Consider the following 16,390-nt stretch of genomic DNA (forward strand, 5'->3'; position numbering starts at 1 on the left):
TATAGTACTGCAACATGCAACAATGGTCATATAACATGAGGATTATATGAAGTATCAATAACATGATGTGTTAGTGACCTTGTGCCTAACATCAACATCTCACGTCAATAACACATCATGTTATTGACTGCCCTAAATTATTTGGGCAACATGTTATTGACCAATGAGGCAACAATAGGTGGCTATCTATTTTTTAGCATAGGAGGGAGTCTTTTCAGGCTCCAAAATTCTATTTTTGAGTTGATCGGTCCAGCTAGTCAACTCACTTAGGTTTCACTAGTTGGAGGGTTCCATGTTGTTGGTGGGCCAGTCTCCATGGTTCATTCTTATCGGCTGGCGGTAAGACTATTTGTTATCTTGCAAGGCAAGGTGACCAACCAAAGTGTCATGCAGGATAAGGCAAGTGAAGCAACAAAGGGAAGAAAAGATATCCTAGGGAGCAGATGGCAACATCTAAAGATTGCCTAGAATAACTCCTAACTAAGAGTTGCGAGGGGATAAACTTTTATCTTGTGGTAACTTTTGAAGAGTAAAATCACCATAGAAAAGTTGCCCTAGTGCTATAGGAGCACCTACCTATGAAGAAATGAACCAAGAACAAGATGATCTTCTATTAGTCTAAGCTGAATGTAATAAGACCCTATGGGTCCTTTTTGTAATTCAATGTCCTAGGAGTATGACAATTTTGTCCCTATTTGGGTTAAATTGTCATCTAGGGTCTGGTAGAGAAAAGTGAGTCAATAAGGGTCACAATGGTCTAATTTAGGGATCAAGTGACCACAAGTCTATATGATTCATTTTTGATGTTTTAGAATCAAATGTAGTCATTTTGGGGGACTATGATAGTTTGGAGTCTAAGTTGGTTATTGTCATGACAATTTTGCACTTTTATTATAAATCGTGATTCTCCAATGGTCAGTTAGTTTGAAAAATAGTTGGAGGAAGTTGTGGTCATTTGGAAAACACCTTTAAAATTCCCAAACACCAAATAATGTACGCTGGTTGAGTTGGTTGATTTGAAAAGAAATTGAAGCATCAAGAACTATTGGAAACTCAGAAAAACCATCTAATTTCTATTGATTGCATACTGAAGGTGGATTGGTAAGAATTATCATGGATTAGATCTTGTAACTAGATTGTGTTGCCTTTTTTTTCATTCAGTGTGAATTTTTTAAGTGATCATTGCCCCATTCTACAAACAAATCTCTACCAGGTAGCCTAAAACCCTTAAACCCCTAGGGTTTGACTGCAATGGGTTTTGGCCTATCAATCCTTAACTGAACACTCTACTATTATAGGAGATGATAGGCCACTATATCATATATCAATACCAAAATCCACTAAGAGGATACAATAGGGCGAAGAGAATGGAGAACTAACCCTAGGTCTAGCATCTCTATGTGACAGACCAGTTTGATGAGTATAGTGCATGAGAATTGAGTGGTAGAGCACTGGATAAGGGTTTAAATGTGGTAGAAGAGTACTTTGGAGGTTTACATAAAATTTCATGTTCAGTGATGGTCATCCATTAGGAGAACTAAACTAATTAGTGGAAGGCGTTCAGTCAAATAGGTCTAATAGCCCTATTAGGTCTGTTAGTATCCATTAGGAGAACTAAACTAATTAGTGGAAGGCGTTCAGTCAAATAGGTCTAATAGCCCTATTAGGTCTATTAGTGCAGCATTGGTTGGAATATCTACAAGTTGGATTGATACTATAAACTAAGATATTGTTGAGAACTCCCAAAAGGGTATTTGAAAATATAATTTATTTTCCTATATCCTCAAGGTGTCAAAAATTATCACCCGATTCCTTCAAATAGAGGCCTAATTGCAACCGGTTCTAGTTGTGAGCTAGTGAGACAAAATTGATGTTCTGATGGATCTAAACCATGAAATCATTTTTAATTTGTGTTCAATTTTTGTGAGAAAACCCCTTTAGGGATTGTTGTATTGAATTGGTCAAGTGGGCCATTCAAACTCTAAAGCCTATTAGTAGCCCACTCATGTTTGCAAGGGTGTGTGTAGTCACACAAGAACTTGAGAAGTGTTAGTTGTCTGTAAGTGGACATAGTGGAGACTTGGGGTTTTCCAAGGTGTTGTTTGGTGTCATTGAACCATTTATTTCCTTGGTGTTGTGTACAGATCTTTGGAGTTAAGGATTATCGATTGAGTTTGTATGCCTTAGAGATTGGCTGGTTCAAGGTTAACCTCCTTCCGTTCTGTTGCCTTCTCATCACCCAAGGATGTTTCCAGTTAGCTTGAGAGGCCCCAAGAAAATTTTACAAAGAAACAAAGAAGATATTATCCCATAGTGGTTAGCAATGCATCTCTTGTGGTCTTGGGATAAGGAACCATGATGGAACCAAGCAAAAGTTATCCTGAAGGAATAGAGGGCATATACGGAGAAATAATTTGGGTTTCAATGAGAATATGCATATAGACACTTGGGCTCTGGGATAAGGAAATTAGTAAAGGAGCAATGAAATATTTATCCCGAAGGGTCGTGAAGGTCAAAGAAAAGAGACCCAAGATAAGAAGACAAAAGGGAATACAATGGAAAGCTTATCCTGGGGGGCTAGGAGGTGCATCCTTCAATGCTCTGGGATAAGAAAGAACAAAGGAGACCAATGAAAGATTATCCTTCCAACATTTTGATAGCCTTGAAAATTGATTGCATAAAATTTTAAATTTTAGTCCAAAACATTGATTTTTAGGTTGTTACTTATATCCTCTAAGAATAATTCAAGGCTTAGGGTTTAGGATTTATCGAGACTTCTTACATTCTTGTGAAGAAAATCCTAGAAATGATATATTTCATTGTTACTTTTTCCCACTTAAGACAAGGGTACCCTTTCCATGAACAGGGCCATTTTATTCCCTAGGTAAAATGTTGGCTAACCGGTTCGTAAAGTATTCAATTTCCTAAGTCAAGTGCATAACTTCCCTATTACCGGTCCCCTTCTAATTTTTTAAATGCCCATGCTTATTTTTTCCTAAGTCTAGCAAATACTAAATACCCCAACCATCTGTTAAAGAAAGGATAGATCTAATGGCTAGCACTTCCCCGTGGGCCGCGATCAAAGATGTGAGGATTTTAATGACCATGACATCGCAAGATGATGTCGTGTGTTATTAGCGAAACCGATAGGGTTAGTGGCACAACCATCAAGAGCTTTGTAATACTGATTCATAGGTGGTAAAGTTTGGTTTACTAATGGTCCCATCAATTTGCATGTGCTCAGAGTGAACGTGAATGTTTTATCCTAAGGTAAAAGGTGCTTGACTTTTAAGTCCTGAAGGAGTCGGTAGGAAGTTTACAAAGTGGTAAAGATAGAATAGATTGGCCCTCATATTCTAGCAATGGAATTTGCAAGGTGGTTACAGAATGTGGTATCACTAGATGATTCCACGTGTCCTTGTCTAATTAGGAAGGCTTGCAAGGAGATTGTTGACGGAGATAGGTCAAAGGATGACAGGATTATGCAGGTCCACAGATACAGTTAGAAAGTCAAGCTGCTAAGCTGGCAGGAAATGATCATTAGATTTGCCAAGTTAGATGAGATCTGTGGCTGAGTTTCAAATGAGAAGTTTCGAGGGATTTTGGAGGCACCGGTTATAGCTCATGGGAAAGGGAAAAACGAATGGGATTCAGACTTGTCGATTCAGGATTGATTTGACAATCAAAGAAGATAGCTGAGAGATGTGAAAGGATTTGGATAAGCTTCCAGTTCAGGTGTGATAAATCATGATTTCTCTAATGAATTCAGAGATTTTTTTGTCGACTGAAATCTTGAAGCAGGAGATTGTACACTAAAAAGAGGAATAAGATCAGAATAAAATCGTTTGCATCAGGAGAAATTTGATAGAGGAATGTAGTAGATGTGATATGCACGAATTCTAGTGTCTATAGCTAGCAAAGAAAATTGAGAACACCAGAGTGATGATGTTTCAAGAGCAAGCACTACTTGATGAAGTATGGCTCAGCTATAAATACAACAAGGTGGTGATTGAATTGGTAGAAGAGTATGAAGCCTTTTCATTTTCTAGGTGCAGTTTTTCTTTCTGCAGAAGAAATGATGTTTGAGAAAGCTTATAGATGGAGTTGCAATATACTCTATGATACCAGATGGAACCTCTCTTTTATGTGTGAGTGTGTCTATTTCCATAGGGGATGTGAAAGTGGGGAGGATTTCCAGAGGGGGCGTGAAAGCCCTTTCTTGCAAAGAAAGGTCACACATGGCACAACCTCTATGTCTACTCAGTCTCTAGGTGGTAGAGGGTTCTGAGATAGAGCCCACAGAGAAACAAAAAAGGGACATGTCTGGTTAGGGACCGACAACAACCCATCCATGTAGCTGCGACCCCTCCCCAACATGTTATGTTTCCCCTCTAACTTCACCTCCCACTACCTTTGATCTTGGGCATAAAGGTTGAGTTCCCCCTCTAGCTTGAGGGGTGACTTTACCTCTTTTCGGGATCCTATTTCCATTTATAAGGAAGGGAAATGCTCTATGGGACAAAAATGCAACATCTCACATGCCATCTGAAGGTGTCAGGGCGATAACAGCATGACTCAAACAGTTTTGCTTCTACCAATTTTTGGTTCGAGAACAATGATTCATAAGTGTTGGCGCACAAACATGTGGATATTTTGTAACAGAATTGTACATAGCCTTTAGGGCTAATTATCAAGGAATGAATCTACTATTGACAAGTGTCTGATGGCCTGAAGCTTGTCACTCCCTTGTTTTCTATAAAAGGGAATTCAAGGCCATTAGTTAGCGTCTGAATTTTTCTGAGAAAGATCTTTGTAAAATATATCTTTTTTGCAAGGTTAGGTCCAAAATAGTTCTAGAGAGTCATAGGAAATAACAGGGACTGTAATGTTATTTTGCAGAGAAAAATTGTAATTAGAATAGTTGTAGTTTCCCCTTTTCAAATGGGTCACTCTATATTTGAATTTATTGTCTATCATTTGATAAAAGACAACTCATAATATTAATGCAAGTATAGTTTCCTAATCTTTACTCTCCTGTATGTGATTTTATCTTCTTTTAAGAAAATGGGATCAAGATTTTCTTTTGTTTATTGCATTGTTATGATGTATGTAATCTTTTATCCAATGCTTTAATCCAAGGGGTTAATTAAAAATGCTTGAATAAGATTACAGAGAAAATAAGTCTCGCCATAGGATTTGATAAGTAGTTTAGATAAAGGATCATAAGCAGAGTAATACTGTAAGGCATAATTATTTTAGGCAAGACCAACTATTAGATGAAGTTTTATTAGATTTTCAACAACACTTTTCATTGACTCTGTAGCCCAAATGAATAAGGCACTGGTATTAGCTAGCACATCTCATTAGGTTATCAATTTTCCAGTTTTATCTTCTTCATGATCTCTTAGAACGAATCTTATAAACAATTAGAACAACCATTTGCTAAGATTTATGTATGTGTGTGTGTGTGTACATACATGTGTGTGCATATTTGTGTGTATGTATATATATGTGTGTGTGGGGGGGGATATACATACATATGAAATTAAAATATCAAATCTCAACAAATATTTATATAATTAAAATATAACATAGTTCAAAATTGTATAAATTTTACTAAAACACAAAGTATATTGAAAATGTAAAATGAAGTATAAAATAGAGTAATTGTGAAAATTAAATATTTAGTCTCATAACTCATTAATAATATGTAGTCATTGATTGTCTTATTAGAGATCTATTATTGATAGAATTAAGAATGCCATCTCCACATGGAAGGCTCGTTGGTTGTCTTTGTCAGGTAGATTACTCCTAATAAAAACAGTCTTGACTGCTATTCCCAATTACTATATTTCAGTTCTTAAAGCCCCTGCTAGAGTCATTCAACAAATTGAAAAACTTATTAGAGGTTTACTATGGAGAGATAATATGTCAGAAGAAAAAAAGATCCCTCTTATCTCAATTAAGGAAACAAAACATGACAAGGGGGGAGGGGGAGTAGGTCTACATGACTTATCCAAAAGGAACATAGCCTTTGGTGGTAAACTTGTGTGGAAAATGGCTACCAAACCAAACACTAAGTGGTGTAAAATCATGCAGGAAAAGTACTTGGATTCTCTAAATCCTTTTCTTGTTATAACTATTCTTGATCCCCCAAAGGGATCAGCTATTTAGAACTTCATGATGTCTTGTAGACAGGTTATCACAAGATATGTATCTTGGGAGGTTCATAATGGTGAGAGCATTCAATTTTGGGAGGACTCGTGGAATGGTCTGTCTCCTTTGAAGCTCTCAGAGCTTCTACTGGATGCTATTCCAATTATTAAAAAATGTTGGGGATCATTCTTGATAGATTATGTTACTGGAGTGGAAATTTTTTAGGGAAAGTCTTTTGGAAAGATCCTTTTGATTTACCTATTAGAGATGACCAAAGGGATTTTCTTTCAGGAGCTATTGTCAAAAAGAAGAGTGTACATTTATAATCAAGAAGATAAGTTGATATGGGCTCCAACACATGATGGTAAATATTTAGTTAAAGATAGTTATGTGGCTGCTCGGCATATGGAAAATCAACAAGTTAATAGTAGATCCTTTTCATTTTGTTGGAATAGTGTGGTTCTTCCTAAAGCAAGCTGCTTTGCTTGGTTAGCTTTGAGAAAGACGATCTTAACAATTGATAAATTGGAAAGATTACATATTGATAACTTTTTTAGTTATGTATTATGCAAAGCTGAGACCGAGACTATAAATCACTTACTCCTAAGGTGCCCCTTTGCTCATCAATGTTGGACTCATGTTTTGGAAAAGTTAAATCTTTCTATGCCACTGCCTTATACTTTATGGGAGATATTCCAATCATGACCATCTCTGTTTTCTAGTTCTTTATTTGCAAGCATTTGGAAATGTATCCCGACAACAGTTATATGGTCAATCTGGTGGGAAAGGAATAGAAGAATTTTTAGACAGGTAGATTCTCCAATTCAATTGATTGCCGAGGGAATTGAGAAATATACCTTAGAACAGGTTAATGCTTACATCAAGAACACAAATAGCAACTTTAATTTTTCCTCTTGGGATGGTTGCATTATCAAGGTTTCAAAAGGTTTAACTATCCCCTCCTTCTGTGCTTCATTGGGTCATGGAAATCATTCAATAAACAAAGAACTAGTTAAATGACAACCTCCTCCACTTGGCTTTATGAAATTAAATTTTGATGGCTCATCTAGAGGAAATCCGGGTGATTCAAGGATTGAAGTTTGTATTAGAGATCATTTAGGTCATCTCTTTGCAATTAAATCTTCTCCAATTCCTCTTGGAATAAATAATTTGGTTGAAGCTCTTGCACTATTATCTGGATTGACATTGGCAAAAAAATTAAGGTTCTCTAAGATCCATGTTGAAGGAGATTCTTCTATCATAGTTAAAGCTTGCATATCCAAATGTTCATTTAATTGGAAAATTTCTTACATTTTAAATCAAGCTTGGATGTTGTTAGACTCATTTGATGAATGTTGCATCTCTCATGTATTCAGGAAAGGTAATAGAGTAGTAGATGCTTTGGCTAATATGGGTTGTGACAAGTTGGAAGTGGATTCTTCACTTTCACATTTTAATATAGAAAAATTTCCTCAACTAGCAAACATTATCAATTCTGAAAAAAAAAATTGATAATCGGCTGTCAGATTCCTCATTCTCATTATCATAGGTCTCATCATGATGGAATAGCTTCTTGTTTTATTTTCAAGAGATTAGATAGTTTGATTACCTTCAATCTGCAACTTGTTGATTGGACAATTTGCATCGCACCTCTTGTGAGCAAGAAGATACATTTCATACTTGTATTGTATTATCATGGGTCGCTTGATTTATTATTCATCCATCCTTGCTGGTAGTACGATGGTGACATAAGTTACTTACCTATGAGTACCATGAGATTGACGCTACTTAATCATATGCTCTCACACATGCGATACTCCTATCCAGTTCATAATATAATTACATGATTCAGTTCACGCATGTAGTTCAGAGCGATTAATTTCCTTGAGGGTTGCTACTTGGGAGATGTCGTTTGAGGATCATATCACAGATGAGCATTTGGTAATTGCCTTCAACATCATCTGCCAGCATTGCAAATGTAGCATTCAGAGGATAATTGGTGAGGAAATCCTTTACCTGCAAGAAAAGAGGTTTATTTTTCCCTCCCAACTGGTTTCAATTTTCCTATTTAACATAGTTGATGTGTTGTAGTCATGGGTTCCTTTAAAAAAAATTGTCCACAAAACTATTAGGGCAGATATTTTGGATGATAATCAACTTCTAGAAGCTATTCGTCATTATGATCTCTGGAATGGTCAAGCTAAAGTAGGAGGCCTATTTCTTAGGCATTTCTTGCTGAATCATGAGGAATTTCCCCTAATCTTTGACAGTATCAAGTGGTCTTTGTCTCTTCAAAATGTGAGAACCTTTCAATTAGATGTCCACAATGTGGGTAGAGTGTTGAGTTTAGATTTGAAGAGCAGAATATTTTCGAAGCTACACATTATCTTATCTATATTAGGCCATGAGCATGGGCAATTAGGATCCTCTGCTCTCTGCCCGCCATTGCAAGTGGGTAATGCGGTTGCGATGCAGTAACTAGGATTCTCCACCTGATAGGCTTTCTCTCAACCATGTCAATGAGCTTCACCAATCACTTGTCGAAGGGCTGGTAATTTCTTTTGTTGCTTTAAGTGTTCGAGAATGTTCCTATTTGGGCTCACAGCCAATGGAGAAGTGAATTTCGGTTTCATTTCACAAAGAATTTTGTGATATATTATATGCCCCTTTCTCTGTTCTTGGCTTTGTTCGGCAACCTCATTTTGTTAACTATGAAGGAGGTAATTTGGTTGTCAGCATAAAAGACAATTGTTTTAATCGTTGATGTTCTATTTTTGATAAAGGGAAGTTGCTACTGACAAAGAAGTTTTGTATGATAAAGGGGAGTTGATACTTGTATATGCACATCATGCAAGAAACACTGATTATTTGGTGGTGTTTATTATGGTCTCTAAATGGCTTACTCGGGTTGGTTATCTCATGACAAGTTTTGTAGTGTCATGTTTGAACTATGTTAGTCCTTGGATATACTAATTGTTTCGTGTTTTTGGGGTAATTTTTTAACACCATTTAGGTTTTTTGGGATGTATTATATTTCTATATAGCTAGGTATGTAGGTTTCATCCTCAGATGTGGACTCCTCTTATACATTGTAATCTTGAGCAAGGAATGGAGGTTTTCTTAGATAGTTCTTTCCTTCAAGAGCTCTTGAACTAGTTTATTATTATAATAAATATATTTGTAGTTTGTCCATTTTTGCCAAAATTTTTTTTAAAAAAAATTGATTATATAATTATCAAATATCAAACCCTCTACATTATGTAATTGTATGGATCTATTTTAGGGAAACATACAATGATTATATATAGAATTAAATATAAATATAAATAAAATATAATATAATTAAAATTTGTATATTTTAATAATGCTAATATCTGTCTAGAGAAATCCATATGTCATCCCCAATAGGAGGGTAATCCGGGCTCATCCCCACATCCCCTCCCTTTTTCTCTCTCAGATGCAAGCAATAGCCTATCCTAGTCCCTTTTAGGCACTTTAACCATTCTAGGTTCGTTCTATTACTCCTTCTGCTTCCTTGGCCTCCCTTTAAGTCCATCTTTAGCCCTCATCCCTGCTCCTCTTCTCCCTAAACCATTCAAATTTTCCATATCCCATAATTTGTTCCATCAAGCTTAGGGATTTCTCTTCAGAAAATAGTTGTTGATGGATTAGAAGTGTTAGTTGACATAGGATCTACCTCAAGTGGTTAAGCTTCTACAAAAGAGGACCAAAACATTGATACCAATTGTTAGGATAACCGGTGAACAACTGAGAGGGGGGGCTGAATCAGTTCTTAATAGTTATAACATTTAATCCATAATATAACCTTAAACCAGAGCACATAAACATTCAAATGTTGGTAGACATAGATACCGGTAAACAATGTAACTCAACAATTAAGCAGATAATCAATGCAAAGCAACCATACCACATAACACCATTATTTGTACATGGAAAACCCAGAAAGGGAAAAACCACGATGGGAAACCTACCCATAGTCAAATGATACTTCTGTAGAAAGTAGGTGATACAATGAGGGGCCTGCACATGCAGGAAGGCACATTGCCTAGATTGTTCTTCTCATTACAAAAGAGTCTCTCTGACTACAGAGATTAAAACCACTTCAAGCTAAATGGACAACAATCCAATAAACTGAACTGCTAGAGATAACATCTACCATGCCTGATTATAGTCCCGATTAAGTTCAATACCAGAGGCCTTTGACCTCTTCCTTAATCCCAATTTGATCACCTATGATCAACCTGATCCTTCGCATATGATATTGCAATTCATGACCATGATACACCTTTTATTTCCACACCACATGATCTGCAATGAGATCTTACATTCATTTATACCAATCCTAAGACCTAAACCAATTAGGTCGGCCACCTAAAAGATATTAGAATAAGATCATTACATAATTGCATATTATAATGATATGCCATGTTGGCTTAAGACCAAAACAACAATAACACATTCATAAATCCTCCTGAAACATCTCGGTAATGTGTAGAGTACACGTTAGTATGATACTGATCCATAACCTAGATAGGTACCAGACCTATTCTGGGTCCTCCATGCCAAAGCAATGTCTTCAAGCAGTTGAAGCACGATCAAATAACATATTCAGCATCCTGAAATCCATCTAGAAGCCGCACCAGCACCACTTATTCATCTTGTCATGATTCCTCAATGAAAGCTCTGCCTGTAAAGCCTTAAACCAATGTCGATAAGGGTTTACAAGAGTGTATGATAGTATCCAATACCAAGCCAATACCAATTGACCAAAACATGCTCCAGAAGCACCAATCACATTCCATAGATCCAAACATGCCAGAAGTGTCCAACAGATAATCTTTTTTGCCAGTAACACTAGATCTTCTACTGGTAACCAAAACCTATCTGTCGGTAACCATCCATAACAACTAGTGTTGACATCAATGACAAACATCAATGCAACACCTAATCAATTCATCCATAATGCCAACACATAGTGCATGTTTTGTTTTCATGATAGCTTAGTTTTCTTTTAGTTTGTAGTTTCTTAATGTTTCAAATAGTTTGTAACCTGATTACAAATAGTTTAAGAGGTTTTATTTGCAGTCGTCTCTCTTATGTATGCTCTTTTTTATGAAATGAAATGATCAAGGATCTTTTGTTTTGTCCTTGCAAGTCAGGTGTATATATTGTTGTTTGCTTCTCTTCAAGGAAGAGATTAATTTTCTTCTTCAAGTTATAGAAATAGTATTATGTATATATGGGATTCTTCAGTATGGTTATTGGTGAAACCAAAAGGGAGAATGTTGATGTAATGTATTAACATTCAAATTAAGCTAAAAGGTTGCATGTTTACCTATTTTAATGGTAAGCCTTGTTGGTGTAATTATTTATTCATGTTGGATATTATTACACCTTACTTAAGTTTACTTAGGATAATGCATTTCATAGTAGTTTGGGTATGAGACACTTGAGTGTTTGTGCCACATTGGGATAGTGTGTGTAGGAGAATTTCCACCTTTTGTGGTCTTATCTTGTTGTTACATTCCACCTTTGGTGGGTGATCCACCTCATGTGGAATATTTTATTGTTTCTCCTACCTACCCTTGTTTCTCATTGATCCACATGTCATGTTTGTGTGCTCACATATCCATATAGCCTTGCCTATATAAGCAGGCTCATATTCATTGTATGAATTGATTGATGATCCAGTTGATTAGTATTTTCATCTTGATAGAATACAATTTATTCCTATCAATATTTTGTCTCTTTATTGTACTTTTCATTGAGCTCTTGATATTGGCAAAATCTCACATGGCATCAGAGCCTAAAGATCTTCTTTGATTAGTCATTTTCAGAGGCTTCAATTTTTGGATCTGGGGAGGTGCTCTTTTTGGGTGCATCGTACAACAATTTGGACATCACGGTTGAGTCCAGAAGGCCGTTTCCATAAATTTTGACTATAAGTCGACCTATTTTGGTGAGAAAAAAAATTCTCCAATTCTGGTATATTGTACGAATTTGTCAAAAAAAAATATTTTAAAAAAATTTTTAATTTATAAATTTGTAGAATTTTTTTTTTCGGGCTCTATATTATAAAAGTTATTTTTTAAGTGAAAATAAAAGAATAATTTTCTTTTTTCATGGGGTTCCCCCTCCCCCTCCCCCGTACTGCTAAATCTTTTTGTAGGGGTCGTACCACCTGCGACTCCATCCGGTGTCCTCTCCATCGATGTGTTTTCCTTTTGTGTTCCCGGCCAACATTTCTGATCACCGCCATTGATCTCTCGTCGGTCTTCTTTTTCGGTAGGCTCCATTGCCGAGCCCCACATCTCATCGATGTTGGTTCTTCGAAAACTTCTGGTCGATGCCCAATCACCCACCAGTGCTTCCATCCTCCTGGGTCATTACTATCGCATCTTTAGCACATGACCACTGTGTCAACAATCGCCGACAATCTCCCATCCTCCGGTGCCCTGCGAGCCCGCTCCCAGTAGTGCCACCTCACCTCCATAGCTGATGAGCCCTTGCCTGCCACTAGTGCCACATGGTAGCACTTGAATCCTCCACTCATCTACCATGCTATGCTAGTGACATAGAGACACATAGGCCTACCAGCTCTCCACCATGTGGACCTTGCCCAGTCAGCAAATTTGCATGGTCATCTTGTACGGAACTAGTATTTTTTCGCCATATGTATAGTCCGTACGATATAGACAACCATGCATGGGGAGGTGAAGTTTTTTATGATGGCTAGGTGGGTGTCAAATTTAATCCTGTGGTTCATTGACGTTAGCACTACATCAGCAGTATTTTGAAATTTTTTACCCCCTCTCATTTGCATTTTTGAAATTGCAGTTCAACTTCAAATGGCTATATCTTGCTCATTTTTGCTCCTTTTTTGGTGCAATTTTTTTTGAAATGGGCTATAATTTTGTACTCTTCGCACTGGTGGAGGAATTTTATGATTTTGATGAATGGATTTTTCATAATTTGCAGATTCTCATGACTGTACTTGTCTAATCCCAGATTTTGCAACTTCAAAAGCTTCGTTTGGGGTCATACGACCTCCTTTTCAGGTGCCATTTTTTTTTGAAAGTGCATAATTTTTTATCTACTTTCATAATCTACCATTAGATTGTAGTGATTTTGAGTAGAAATTGTACTTTCAATATTTTGGTCATTTTTGGCCTATTTGGTACTTCTATTTTGCTTGGATCTCAGTTTAGCTCACTTGCAGTATTTGTTGAAGTCTCTTATATTCCTTTTTGAGAAGTTGTAAAATTGAAATCATAAATCCACCTTGCCTTGTTTTGCAAGTGGCCCATTGTATATGCACTAAGTATAAAGTGCCAAATCACCATTTGGGGGGGGGGGGGTTTATTGATTGAGTGAATTTGGGGGGGTGTCTTGTGTGATTGTGCCTCTCTCTATCTTGTGTTATTTTCATTTTGGTGCTATGGGTTCTCCTTAATTTCCACTTTTAACTCCTCATAATTATGCTTCATGGAAGATAAAGACTTGGAGTAAACTAATGGAAAAAGAACTCATTCATTATGTAAATGGAACTATAACATCACCACCTGATCCTAAGCCTGATCCTAATCCTCAAATTGAATGTCTCACTAAGAATGCTATGGCACTTGGTACTCTTAGAATGTATGTATCAGATGACCTCATTTTTCACATTGATAAGTGTACTTCAATTAAAGAGGCTTGGGATATTTATGAAAAATTGTATGGCCAAGTTGATGAGATTAAGGGCTACAAGATTGATATTGAACTCACAACATTGGATCCCAAGGATTTTGATACAATCCAAGATTATGTCACAAAAGCGATTGAGCTAAGAGAAAAGATAAAGTATTGTGGCATTGACAAAAAGGATGCTCAATTGGTTTATAACTTGTTGGAAAAGCTTCCTTCAGAGCATGCGGCCTTTGTATCTAGCTTTTACACCCATAGGTTAGCTCAAGGTTCCTAGTACACTTCTCCCTCAATTTATGAATTCATGGAGATGTTGATACTTGAGCAATCTAAGTTGACTAAGATGGGGATTCTCAAATGTTCAAAGTCACAAGCACTGGTGGCTAATAAAGGGAATCAAAGAAATCAAGGAAAAAGGCAAAAATCAAAAGCAACCTAAGTCAAAACCACAACAAGATGGAACCCAATCCTCCTCTCCACAACAAGGTGACTCACCTAAGAGGAAATCATATAAGGCCATTCTTTTTTGTGCATATTGCAAGAAGTCAGGACATGATGAACAACATTGTTACAAGAAGGATATTGATGAGTTGAAGCATCTTCATGAGAAGAACAAAATCAACCTACCTTCTAGGATGTCTACATCAACTTCTTCTTCCAAGGAAAAGGATAAAGGAAAGGATCACTCTTTTGGGATAGATAAAGGAAAGGGACAAGCTCTTTGTGCTATTACAAGTCATGATTCAGGGAGATGAATTCTAGATTTAGGGGCTTCTCATCATATGGCATCTTCATAGCCTATGTTCTCTTCATTTGAGCCTTGCCACATGCCACAAATTTTGATGGGAAATAATACATACATGGATGTGATTGGGAAAGGATCCATTTCCATTGGGGATAACTCCTTCAATGATGTGTTGTGTGTACCCCACTTGACAAACAATGTTCTTTCCATCTATCAAATCACACATGGGGAAACGCAAAAAACTGTGGAGTTCACACCTGATTTGGTTATCATTAGAGACTTGGAGACTAGGGCTATCATTGCGAACGGGGTGGTTGATCATGCATCTTGATTGTACTCCTTTTCATATTTTGGTCCCGTTGATGAGGATGATTTTACATATGATGATTCTTCACATGATGATTCTACATATGATGATTCAGATTTTGAGGAGAACTTTGGGTACTTGAACTTGGGGATTCTCACATGTGACCCCATTATTGAGCCTTTCATTTCATCTCCTCCTATTGATATCACATCACCTATTTCACCTGATGATGCATCTAGTGCGATTGTTTTACCTTCTTGTGATTTAGTGCAGCAGGATATATCTTGTCTTCCAACTTCAGTTTCATGGGATGACTACTTGACCAACATTGCAAGTTTGTTTGTGGAATCCTACATTGTAAATTTGGGAGACATTATTTATGACATTATTGTCTCTTTGATGAAGATGATCCTTCTTTTATTGTTGCGAGGGAACACTCTGACCCTCTTGTGTATTCTCTACATGATCATTCTTTAGAGGTTGACATGATTGTGGATACTTTTGTATAGTAGTTGGAGGAGGTCTCTTTATGTTTAGAGGAGACATGTGAGTCTTTGGGATTCGTTCTATATTATTCTCCATTAGATCTTGAAGTGCCTTTTTTAGTAGTCTGGAGCAGTGCACCACCTTTCGAGGGGGTACATTTTAGCATCAACATGGGGACACTTGAGCAGTTTTTAGAGACTTCATTCATCATGAGTATTTTTACTACATATTCCCTTCATGATTGGGGAGACTTCATGGATACACCTTTGGTTGTGTTTCTTCCCAAGGGGAGGAATGTTGTTTGATGTTTGTGGAGCAGTTTCTTCATTCAGCTTCGAGCTTCTACCATTGGTGCAAATTCTACATTGATGGGGGCCTACCTAGTCTCTCTTCTTCTTCTCTCATATGAGGGGGTCTTTTTCCTCACATGGGGTTTTTTCCTTCTCATACTTTTTTGAGATTTCTTTGTGTGTCGACTTGAATTTCATCCTCAGAATGCTACCTACAAAAGGTTACTTTCAAAAAATACAAATGGAAATGCTACAGGAAATCCAAACTCAACCAATGAAACTACATGAAATACATATTAAAATAAAACATTATTTTTACCATCATGATTTATGTCTCATTGTGTCCTAACTCCACTATTCCTAGTTGCAGATGGTGTGCTCTCAGACAATGCACTGATAGCTTCCAAGATGGCATATGAAGAATGGACTAATAACTAATAGTTAACTAATACTATGATATGAAATACTAGATGATTTTGCTAAAATGATTATGCTAAATGATATTGCTAGTTGCTTCAAGATTAAAAGTCATGGATACAAATGATTTTATTGAAAATGTATTTGAAGTCTCTTGATTTCTTGAAGTCTAACTCTCTCTCAACTAAAGCTCTTGATTTTATAGAACTTGAGAGGATGAGATAATGTGGCTCAGATCAATGGTCATGATTAGATCTACAAATTTGGATGGCTGTGAGCAAA

This window comes from Cryptomeria japonica, chromosome 8 (genome assembly GCF_030272615.1).
Source record: "Cryptomeria japonica chromosome 8, Sugi_1.0, whole genome shotgun sequence".
Classification (NCBI taxonomy): Eukaryota; Viridiplantae; Streptophyta; class Pinopsida; order Cupressales; family Cupressaceae; genus Cryptomeria; species Cryptomeria japonica.